The 12600-nt window shown below is 44.6% G+C and overlaps 1 long non-coding RNA gene across 1 annotated transcript; it reads right to left on the bottom strand.

Moving 5' to 3' along the window:
- Window positions 1-2658: 2658 nt before the first annotated feature.
- LOC310695855 lies at window positions 2659-3493 on the bottom strand. Its single transcript, XR_014520299.1, has 2 exons — window positions 3163-3493; window positions 2659-2887 (listed from the first exon to the last, which is right to left on the bottom strand). It is a non-coding gene; the product is annotated as an uncharacterized lncRNA (long non-coding RNA).
- Between the last annotated feature and the right edge of the window lie 9107 nt (window positions 3494-12600).

The raw sequence follows: 12600 nt of genomic DNA on the forward strand, positions 1-12600 counted from the left end.
AGAAGGTTGGCATTTCAAACCCCCGCAATGGGGTGAGCTCCCATTGCTCGGTCCCTGCTCCTAACAACCTAGCAGTTCGAAAGCACGAAGTGCAAGTAGATAAATAGGTACCGCTCCGGCAGGAAGGTACGGTAAATGGCGTTTCCGTGCGCTGCTCTGGTTCGCCAGAAGCGGCTTAGTCATGCTGGTCACATGACCCGGAAGCTGTACGCAGGCTCCCTTGGCCAATAAAGCGAGATGAGCGCCGCAACCCCAGAGTCGGCCAAGACTGGACCTAATGGGTCAGGGGTCCCTTTACCTTTTAAGCAGGTTTCTGCGTTGCTTTTGGGTAAGCAGGTTTTTCACACTGCACTCAAAGCAACCACAAGACAGAATAAAGGTATGTGTGGGGCACAGGAAGCAAAACTTTTTTTTTAAAGCCACTTTTGTGTCTTAGAAGCAACCAGTTCCCTCCTGCCAGAATGAGACTGCCGTGAGCCCCTTAGACTGGAGGTGAAGCAATATAGGGTGGTACAAGGCAGTTTGAGAGAAGGTGCAAACCACAATGTGTAGATGGGGCACAAAATGTTTTACTACAACAGAAGCCTATAAGGAGCTTCCTTATCCTTATTCAGATTTATTATTCTTATTCTTATTCTTATTATTATTCACCCACCCTTCACCCTAAGGTCCCAGGGCGGGTTACAACAGTAAAACACAGTATTAAAAAACAGTTTAAAACAAATTACGGTCACAAAAATAAGGTGGGCCCTAAAAGCATACACCCCGAGTGTCAAAAATCAGAGTAAACAGGTGAGTCTTCGGCATTTGCCGGAAGCTGTTTAATGATGGTGCCAGGCGTACTTTCCTCTGTAGGGAGAATATATAAGCTTATTATTACTGGCATCAAGGGGAGGCTTAGCGAAAAGGTGTGTGGGGATTAGTTATTTTTTATTAAGGCCTCGTGTGTTTTGAATCGAGACTCCTAGGCACCCACCCAGCTAATTTATCCTAAGAAGTTGCCTAAAAACAACCTCACACACTATCTGGCAGATATTCCCAGCCTGTTGCTTGGGATCTTTTAGCAGGAGATGCCGGGGATTGACCTTGAGGCCTTCTACATGGAAAGTATGTGATTTGCCACTGACCTCCCCATTAGGGCATGGTGACCTAAAGTTTGAGAAACACAGCTGTACATGTTGAGTTAATTTTAGATGTTGAGTTAATTTTAGATACCTCCGAATCCGAGTCCTCAGGACACAAACGAAGGCTCTTTTAAAACATAAATCAATCTGTCTGTACCTACAGAGACTCGGATATACCTATACAGATTGATTTATGTTTTAAAAAAGCCTTCGGTTGTATCCAGAGGACCATAGAAAGAAAACCTTTAAAAAACCACTTCCTTGCTACTCTTATATGTTAAGGCTTAAGCCAACACCAAATGATTGCAAAACATAAATAGGACAATGCTTTTTATTAGGCCAACTAAAAGGTCACAAAATAGCAAACAAGCTTTTGTTTCGAGTTCTCTTTTTGCCGTTGTTCCAGATACTGTAAGTACAGTGGTACCTTGGGTTACATACGCTTCAGGTTACAGACTCCGCTAACCCAGAAATAGTACCTCGGGTTAAGAACTTTGCATCAGGATGAGAACAGAAATTGCGCAGCGGCAGGCCCCATTAGCTAAAGTGGTGCTTCAGGTTAAGAACAGTTTCAGGTTAAGAACAGACCTCCAGAATGAATTCTTAACCCGAGATACCACTGTATTAATTGCTTAGTCAGTCTAGATATTCCTGCACACTTAATGATCTTCACTGTGCTTGCAATATGTGAGGAATATAAGGAAGACCAGGAGCAGGAAGCTACTGAACTATCTTCACTTGAGAACTGGGCTCGAACTGTGTGTGTATGTGTGTGTGTGAGTGAGAGAAAGTATGTGCGTTGAGATTTTCCTCTTCCATAAGGGCTAATGTGGACCCTTTCCCACAATCCTTTACTCCGGACCATCCAGCTAGTGCCTTGTGTTCGAGCTTTGCTAAGTACTGTGAACTGGTGTTTGGGCAAGACCCCTTAGCCCTTTGCTGTATGAAAACACAAGAACATAAGAGCCCGATGGGTCAGGCCAATGGCCCACCTAGTGCAGGATCCCATCCTCTTGGTGGCCAAAGAGATGCCTGTGGGAAACCCGCAAATAGGAACCCAGGCACAAGAGCACTCTTCCCTCCCACTCTATGGTTTCCAGAAACTGGGATTTCTCCAGCTGTGGCTAGTAGCCATTGAGAACCTTCTCCTCCATGAACTTGCCTAATCCTCTAAACCCATCTAAATTCGTGGGCATCACTGCCTCATGTGGCAGTGAGTTCCAAAGTTCAACTATACACTGCATTAACTATGTGCTTCTTCTTCCTGGCTCTTGATCTCACATCTTGATTAGACTAATAAAGGTATTGTCCTCCTGTGGATTTTAGAATCATTTGTGTAGGCCAACACAGTTGCCTTTGCTTTCTTGTGTGAACTAAATGCCGTCTGGTGGTAGCCCATTTCACAGAATCATAGGGTCAAGTAGTCCAACCTCCTCCTATGCTTGCTGCTAGCAGCAAGAATGAATGTTACCCGAAATTATTTTGAAATGAAACCGGATTGCATTGTTCTTCATTTCTTCATTTATTTTTCTAAGTTTTTGTTCATGTTAAAAAATAAAATGCAATTGACAAGAGATGGGGTGAAAGAGGCCCACTGGAGAGAAGGCAAGAAGAGTATTTGCAGGCACAGAGGTCTTCATGAATAATCACGCTGTATTCTGCCTGAGGTCCTCTAGCAAAGGCGGCCTCACCTTTCCTGATGACCGCATGCAGTGTTTCTTCATTAGCAGGAAAATCATCTGCGACTCCAAACTGAATTAATACTGGAGGAAAAAAAAGAAAAGGCACATTCAATTGATCAACGGAGGAGTCAAAATATTCTAATAGCAGAAAAACAGGGGTCTAGTATTCAGGCTTCCCAGGAGAGAACTGAGGTTGGGTTTAATGAGCTCCGTTGGGGCCCCAATTTGTCAATCAAGATTCGCTCTTGACAGTCGCCCCAACACCAAATGCTTTTTCTACCTGACTCTAGCCCCTGGATATGGGAGGGGGGCAGATAAACAGTGCCTAAAACACGTCTCTCCCCCGCCATACTCACCCACACACCCCAAATAAGAAAGCAGTCCGTGTAACAAAGCAGCCGCTGCAGCCAGCCAGAGGTGTACATGATGCTTGGGATTCAAAAGCTGCTTTCTCTGAAGGAATGCTGAACTCTCTGAGACCAGGAAAAGACTCCCTCATGTATCATTACAGTCATATTATTAGCGCTCTGATCCTTGCTCTGCACAGCTGGGATTTGGGACTCCTGTCTTGTTCTTTTCGCTGAGATCAAGGAATAGTGCGGTTTCAAGCTGTCGCTCAGTTGCTCTATGAGAGCGCCTCTCTCATACCCACCCACCACAAAATAACCTTAGGAACAGAAATTGATTCTCCCTCCCCACCCCCTCCCCAGAGTGCTTATCAAGTTAAAGACGCAGTCAGTGCTACATGTGCAGTGGCGTAGCGTGGGTTGTCAGCACCCGGGGCAAGGCAAGTAATTTGCGCCCCCTAACCCGTGGATTTGCGCCCCCTAACCCATGGATTTGCACCCCCTAACCCTAACCCCCAGATGTTGTGCCTGGTGCGGCCGGCCCCCCCTGCACCCCCCACGCTACGCCACTGTACATGTGTTATCCCCCCCATAGCTCAAAACTTACCGTATATTTGCATCTGCAGAGGAAGGGGGCACTATTTGCAGAACCTGTCCATTATGGAAACAGTGTTAAGCACAAAGAGGAGAAGAAGGGGAAAAGAAGAATGATTGAGGAAGGGAGGGCAGGGAAAATAGTTATTTCAAACCTAAGGTCAGTGACCAAAATGGTTACAATGGGGTGGAAGGTTACTCCAGGCTGTTGAAGCTGATTCAAATTCACTTCTCCTTGAACTTCCTATTTTTAAGCTTCAAAAACTACAGGCCAACGTACAAGGATTACTTGCTTTGTTGCAAAAATGAGTGTGGCTAGCCTTTCCCGATTAAAAATTGTGCTGCGCTTCAAGCTGAGATAATCTTAGGGCCAAATCCAGAGATATAGACTGTGTACACATCATACATTTAAAGTACCCTCCTAATAATCCTGGGAACTGTAGTTTACCACTCCCAAAGCCACAGCTTCTAGCACTCTTAACAAAATACAGTTCCTGTGAATCTTTTTTCTTTAGGTTCCATTCAAATCAAAAGAACAACTTAGCAGCAAGTAACTTATGTCCCATTAAATTCCTAAGAACCTCAGGTTCCCTCCTTCATGAAATCCACAGGATTCCCCAAGAGAATCCAGTTTTTAAACCAGTTTACATCTGTAAGTTGATTAAGTAGCGTCTGGGTGAACTCGGGAGAAACTGGTAGGGGAAAGGCTGCTGCGGTGCAATTGTGATCTGGGAAGGCATCTAAGCAAGAACTGGGATTTTTCAGTACTGGCATTTAATACAGCAGGTGCAACAGAGTACAGTGGTACCTCTGGTTAAGAACTTAATTCGTTCTGGAGGTCCATTCTTAACCTGAAACTGTTCTTAACCTGAGGTACCACTTTAGCTAATAGGGCCTCCCGCTGCCACCACACCACCGCTGCATGATTTCTGTTCTCATCCTGAAGCAAAGTTCTTAACCCAAGGTACTATTTCTGGGTTAGCGGAGTCTGTAACCCGAGGTACCACTGTACCAGAAGATCCAAATGAAGCCCACGGAAAGAGTTGAAGCAAAACCAAGCTTCCTGGTAATATGCACAAACAGAACAGAGATAGAGCTATCACTAGCATTGGGGAAGGAAGAGGGCAATTGTAGCCAGTGTAGTGTAATGGATGGAGTGTCAGACTAGGACAGAGGTCGGCAATGTGCGGCCCATCGGCCAGATGCAGCCCACGAAGACCGTTTTACCGGCCCACGAGCCACCCCGAACCGAGCTACCCACTCGGTGAGTCCAGATACCAGAAATCGCGCCTGCGCATGTCCAGACGCTGAAAACTGCTTCTGCACGGGAGCTATTCTCAGCGTCTGGGCATGCGCAGAAGCAATTTCCGGTGCTGCAGACATGCACAGATGCGATTTTTAAAGGATTTGATATCCTGCTTTATCACTACCCTAAGGGGTCTCAAAGCAGCTAACAATCTCCTTTTTGCTTCCTCCCCCACAACAAACATTCTGTGAGGTGAGTGAGGCTGAGAGACTTCAGAGAAGTGTGACTAGCCCAAGGTCACCCAGCAGCTGCATGTGGAGGAGCAGGGAATCGAACCCGGTTCACCAGATCACAAGTCCACCACTCTTAACCACTACACCACACTGGCTCTCCAGCGTCGCACTGCGCCAGTCAGGTTGCTATATGGATTAAATGAGGATGGGAGAACCATGTATGCCATTTCGAGCTCCTTGTGAAGAAAGGTGGAATATAAGTGCAATACCTGACATCGAGATAGTTGTCTGAAGGAAGACATGGGTGGCAGCAGCCAAGCTGGGCCTCTAATCGCTGCCCAACTAATCCAACTCAGATGTTTGCATGTGCTCTGCTCCAAAACTGGTCTGTAGGGTGGGTGCTTCCAGAAAGGACGTCTTACGCCTTTGCCCTGCTACTAACACTGAGGTGGCACAAGCACTATGCACCAGAAGAAAGTCTCAGTGGGTCTGATGCGTTTGGCATGGACTTAAGGGAATTTGTTCCTTTGTTCTAGGGCAGTACGAAGGTTCACTTGCCTGCCCCACTAAGATGGATACCAGTTATTTTCAAATAAGTTTGGAAGTCACCCTGGACACCTAAACAGTAGAAAGGCAAGGTATATATTAAAAATATGTATACATTATGAAGTGTGGGGGGGGGGGCGTTTGCGTGTGTGTTTGTGTAAGGCCTGTCAGAAGAGGATAATTTGGCCAGCAGGGGGTAGTGGTGCATGTTTGAAAATGCACGTAGCCTATGATGCCTGAAAATGTATAATTGCAAAAAAAAACCCATAGAATTGTAGGGTTGGAAGGGACCCATGAGGGTCATCTAGTCCAACTCCCTCCTATGCAGGAATCTCAGCTGCGGCATTCATGAGAGCATACATTCAAAAATGAAAATAATATTTCAAAAGTGTTGAAAAGCAAATACATTTCTGTCCTGCAAAAAAAAGGGGGGGCAAAGAGCATTCCCCACAAAAGTCTGACTCTTTGTACTTTATTATGAATGCAGAAAAGCTACAGCATCAACTACTAAGCCTATAAATCAGCAAAACATAATACGGCCCAAGAACAACACTGCCCTTCCAGTGTGGTAAAAAGTAATAATGAGCATGATCATTATTTTGTGAACCCTTTGGCACAATCCCCAAGTTCCCATGCCCGGCCGTAAAGAAGCCTAAGGCTGTTGTGCTCTTCCTCAGTGTGTGCAAGGGGGGGGGTGCTGCTGCTGTGACCCTCCAGCCACTGTTGGACTCCAGCTCCCATCAGCCCCAACCAGCAGAGTCAATGGTCAAGGATGGTGGGAGTTGTAGTCCAACAATGGATGGAGGGCTGCAGACTCCCTAACCCGGACCATACACCTTCACCCCGGCTTCCATTTCTTTTCATTTTCCTGTTTTTCCCGTGTTGATTGATAGATTGCTGTTATCTCATGTCAGGGACCTTGCCCTCTTGTATTTTGTACAGTACCATACATAGCAACAGCAATATACGTATCAGATGTGGGGAAACTTTGGCCAATGTTGCTGAACTACAACTCCCATCCCCCTGGCCATTGGCTATGCTTGCTGAGGCTCATGGGAGTTGTATTTGGCAACATCAGGAGGACCAAAGGTTCCCCACACCTGATATAAATCATCGTAAACTTTTCCAAAATTCCTCCACTGATCCATTTCCTTCCTATGAGTTGATTGGCTTTTCCACTGCCGTTGTTTCCCAAACTGCTGCATCCTCTTCTACTGCTTTTTAAGAGCTAGTGATTATGTCCAGGGCCTGGCCCAGAAAATCATTGCAGCTGTAAAATAGATACATTGCCAAAGCTTTGTCTCTGGCTCTTCCACCATTCGGCAACTACATTTAAAAAAATCACTTCCTGAACTCTCATCTATAGCAGCAATCATAGACAAACATATATAGGACTCCTCTGTATACAGAGCACTGTATCCAACTAAATTCTACTTAGAATAGACCCATTGAAATGAATGAACTTGGTAGCCATGGGCATTCACTTTAATGGGTCTACTCTGATTGGACATAGAATTGGATATAATCTTCCGCCATTTTGTATTCAGTATGGATTATTACTAATCAATACTTTTAAAACAAGAAAGTTCCGCCAAATGTGAAACAAGTCTGATCTTAATTGGCTCCATGTAAAATTACTAAGGAGTAAATATCACTGAACTCTTATAGCTAACTAACAGCTTGAGTGTATGCATGTTTATCAGTCAAGGACAAATACCACTGATGCAAAAGTTTTATGTTTGAACTTGAAACCGTTTCTAGATTCAAAGTGCACAAAATAAATGAATAAATTTAGTTATTAAAAATATTTGTAGAATATTTGCGCATCCACTTTTTAATTTTGTAAAAAATATTTAGAAAGCATTTTCCAGATAAAGTTCACAATGTAAAGCATCACAATTTTTTTAAATCAAATCTCAACATGTTATTGTTCTAAACTGCAAGCTCTGTAGAGAGCTTTGATACAGAGAGGTGTGGGGCAGAGCATAGAATCAAAGAACTGAGAGTTGGAAGGGACAACAAGGGGCATTTAATCCAACCCCCTGCAAGGCAGGAAACCTTTTGCCCAACATGGGGCTCAAACCCACAACTCATGCTCTACCAACTGAGCTACCACACAAAAAATAAGCAAACAAAAAAGTAAGATGCCTTTTTTGTGGGAAATTCCCTTATTCCAGCGCCGTTTCCCACTGCTATCCCGGATTGTTAGATATCCTGTAGACTGTCCCCGGGACAGGTGAGGCTGCTGATCCCTTATTTTCGAGGCTGCTGATCCCTTATTTTCAAATCTGAAAGTTGACAGCTATGGCCTGCTGGATCAGTCAACCATGTGGTCTAGCAACCTATTCTCACAGTGGCTGATCCGATGCCTATGTAAAGTTTGCAAATAGGACCTGAGCACAACTGCACTCTCTCCACTTGTGATTTCCAGCAACTAGCATTGAGTGGCATTCTGCCTCTGACAGTAGAGGTACAACATAGACATCCCCCTCCTTAGTTTGTCTTATCCTCTTTTAAAGCTACCCAAGTTTGCACCCATCACCACTTATTGCGGCTGCATTGAAAAAGTACTTTATTCTGTCTAGACAGATTTTCAAACATAAAAATAAAGCAATTAAACATAATTTCATGACCATAATTCCAAACATTTAGACGCAGTGCCCTGCCCAGAACCTATTTTCATTTGAGTTTACACCTCATGCCTTTTATGAATATCTGTCCATCTAGCCCAATATTGTCTCCAGAGATGCAAACATTCACATCACCTAGGACCGAAATATATATGTCAGAAATCAAACCTATTTGCATGCACTGCATGTGCTCTGTTAAGATGTGATACCTCCCCAGCTCTTAACAGGCTCTAAAAGCGTTGAGTACTTTTCACTTTACTCTCCAGTGAAGACAGACCTGACTTCCAGTGTGTTGTGGAAATGGTTTAAAGACACATTGGATACTATAGAAATAATGTTTTAAGTAGCAATTCTTCTTCCATAGAAAGTAAAAGTTAAAATATACAGTCATGGCCTAAGAGCCTGTACAACCTTGGGTCTGAGTGGGCACTCCTCACCCCAAATATTTCAGAGATGGGTTGAAAAGGCAAGGCTAGAACAAGCCCACTGCCAAAATGAAGTAAATGCATAGTCAGCTAATTGCTGCCATCATTATTCAGCAAAATGTTACACCTGGAACATGATAAGCTGGGATACCATGTTTGCTTTCTTTTGCCAGTTGGAAAACTGTTTCACTATTTGTCTTGGACACTGTGCTGCAATTTCACACGTGGCAAAAAAACCAATAAATCTTTGTGGCTTCAGTGTTCTTTGCGCGTAAAAGGCAAAAGAAGAAGAAAAGAGATTATCGTGTAACAACAACCTGTTGACACACCAAAGTAAACCTGTGACAAACTAGAAAAACTCCAAAATGTAATCTGGAGGAGTAAATGCATACAATTTAGCTCTAAATAGCAGCGAGGCTCATCTTTAGGCCTGAATCTTCAGTGAGAGCCATTTACCGTATTTTTCGCTCTATAACACGCACCCGACCATAACACGCACGTAGTTTTTAGAAGAGGAAAACAAGAAAAAAATATTCTAAATGAAACAGTGGATGTATGATTTTTGTGGTTCATGCTGTGGCCACAGACATGTGATCTGACAGTGAGTTTGGAGTAGCCCAATGCAAAAATCCTGAGGATCCATGTGGATCCGTGCTTTGTAACCACGTTTTAAGTGGGGAGGGAAGGAAAAGCACTCAAGGGACAAGGAGCACGTGTGGGGTGTGTGGAGAAGGATGCTGCTAATAATGAAGAAGAGGGGTATAAGGGGAGATGGCTCCTCTTCTCTCCCACTTTGCTCCTTTAAAGCGAGCAGGCTCTGCTTTTCTCCCTCCTCCCCACTCATCCCCGGCAGCGGCTCTTCTCCCGCTTTGCTGTTTCAAAGCGAGCCACAGAGGAGGGAAGGAAGGGGAACCATGGATCCTCTGCTCACGACTGCAGCAGATCCCCCCCGACACCCGCAGGCATTCCCTCCATAACACGCACAGACATTTCCCCTTACTTTCTAGGAGGAAAAAAGTGAGTGTTATGGTGCAAAAAATACGGTAAATGAGGCGGCTCAGAGGACCTACATGGGAATGCAAACAGCAGCGGGTGAAACAGCTCAGACAATAAAGAGAAATCGAATTCCAAGGGGCTGTGTGAGCCAGCTCACCTAATCAGAAATTAGTTTTGGAATGGAGTGAATCCATGTGTATTATAGCTGGCCACATCCTAAGCGGCTTTTCGCAGGCCACTGCATGTACCCTGACAGGGCTATCTTAAGCATATGCGGCACCGGGGTGCAAAGATCCACCCGGCGCTGCCTCCCCCAGGTTGCCCAGTCCCAGACACACAGGAGAGCGGAGCCGGCCAACCCCCTCAGCATCTTGCTGGCTCAGTAGCCCCTGAACTCACAGTGCAGAGCCGCCTGCAGCAGAAGAGCCCGCCGCGGTGCTCCAACCGATGGATGGGCTCTTTCCTGAACTTAACTCTTGGGCCCCAGACTCTCAGCCTGGCGCCCCTGAGAGCCCAGCGCCCGGGTGCCCCACACCCCTAGCGTCTATGGGTAAGACGGCCCTGTACCCCGATCACTGTTCAATATGTGCTTGTGTAAGTAGTTAATGTCCGTGCAACTCGTCACCAAATTCTGACACCAAATTCACATGATAAAAGTGCTTGTGTCACTACTTGCATAGATGGCTATGACGCAGGCTTAGATTTCCTGTGTGCAGGGGTAAAATATTTTGCTTGCGTGAAGTCAGGCCTCCCAGGCAGAACCCCAAAGGTTACCATTTGGCTAACACGTGCACAAATCCAGATGGGTAGCAGATAACATGTGGAATTCACCTACATGTTGTGGTACATTAACAGATTTAATAGTTTTTCAATACGACTGCTTTTCCAAGGAGTTTGTCTCAATGTCTGGCTTTTGAAGAAAAATAAATAGAAAAATAAAATAACTCTACTGTACTAAGGCTATAAATCTTAGGGAACTCTTAGGGAAAAGCTTCAGAGAACTAATCATGCATAGGACTGGGTGGTACATCTTTTCTAAACGGCACAATCCTCAGAAAGCTTCAGATCCCTAAACACACAATTCCTCAATTTTGATGATTAAGCTGGAAAGAAAGCTGTGACATTTTTAATAGTTCAGTACTACAACACTTAAAATACCTGCGATTTTTCAATATCTGCTGGACATGCATGTTTTCAAGGGCTGGAGTGGTAGGCTGTGTCCATGTACACATTTTCAGACCCCTTGTTTGCTTTCTAACTACTGCTCCTGTGAAACCTTAATTTAAAAAACCCCTGCACATAGAGAGTAACATTGTACAATACCTTTAAAGCACATTTGACACACATTCTTTTCCTTAAAGAATTCCGGAAACTTTAGTTTACCCCTCAGTTATAACTCCCAGAAACCCTTAAACTACAGTGCCCAGAATTATTGGAGGGTTTGGGGGTTTTTTTTTAGGTGCTTCGGGTGTGCTTTAAAGGTATAGCATTTTCACAGCCTCCAGTGCACTTTTTGCTGAGAGCAAGGTGGCTGTTCCATAACTCCTGTAGCAGTGCTGGCCCCAGGTTTTGGGGTGTGTGTGTGTGTGTGTGTGCTTTGAGCAAGATGCCTCCACCAATGTATTACCGTATTTTTCGCTCTATAACACGCACCCAACCATAACACGCACGTAGTTTTTAGAGGAGGAAAATCCATAGGCATGCCACCCGTAGGCATTCCCTCCATAACACGCACAGACATTTCCCCTTACTTTTTAGGAGGAAAAAAGTGAGTGTTATGGTGCAAAAAATACGGTATTTGTTAACACTGCCTTTTAATTGCTAGTACTGCTACACACTGTCTGTCAGTTATATAATTCTGAATATATGATTGCACTGGAGATGTGTATCACATCTGATTATGGTTTATTTTAACTAGCTGATATCAGCTGATATGCTTTAATGACTATTCATTTTACAATGCATTTAAAATGTTATGATCAATATCATCAAAATGAATTATCTGTTTGGATTGTCAACTTCAAGTTTTGAAATGAATTAGAATGTTATTGTAATTGGATAGATAGAGAGGAAGGAACAATAAAAAAAGAGAAATGTGTTTTCAGCTAGTTTGGGCACATTTATGTGGGAAAGTGGCATGCGTGTGCACACACACACACACACACACACACACAAGCTGCCCTCTTTTGGGGCAGAGTCCTTTACTTCTTGCTGCTGTCCCTGCTTCCCATTTACTTGGGCTGCATGCACTGCATACATTTCAAACCTCTTCAAACAATTCTGGGAACTGTAGCTGGGAATTATCGTTCTATGAGGGGTAAACTAGTTTCCAGAATTATTGGAGGGGTGCTATAAATGTATGGTGCAACCGCAGCCTTGCTCTCTTACTTTGGGCCCAGTTTTTGGGGAAAGACCATAGTTCAGTGGTACATAATGTGCCTTGTATGTGCAGAAGGTCTCACTCTTTGGGACCTCCAGGTATGGCCAGGAAAAAACCCTGGCTGAAATCCTGGAGAGCTGCTACCAGCCAGTCAGGAGTGCCAAATTGAATAAAATATGGGGGAGGGCCCAGGTAAGTCCCGCCCTGTACAATCAATCACATGACATGGTCACACACACCATTTGAATGGCAATGCCCATCAACTTGGGGGGGAGCCCCTCAAATATTTTATTGGGGGGCTGAAGAGACCTTGGCCCCTAGGAGTTGGCTCCTATGCAGTCAGCGCAGACAGCCCTGAGCTAGATGGATTAATGGTCTGACTTACCATAAGGCTAAT

The sequence above is a fragment of the Podarcis liolepis genome, assembly GCF_965112155.1.
Source record: "Podarcis liolepis genome assembly, chromosome: 16".
Classification (NCBI taxonomy): Eukaryota; Metazoa; Chordata; class Lepidosauria; order Squamata; family Lacertidae; genus Podarcis; species Podarcis liolepis.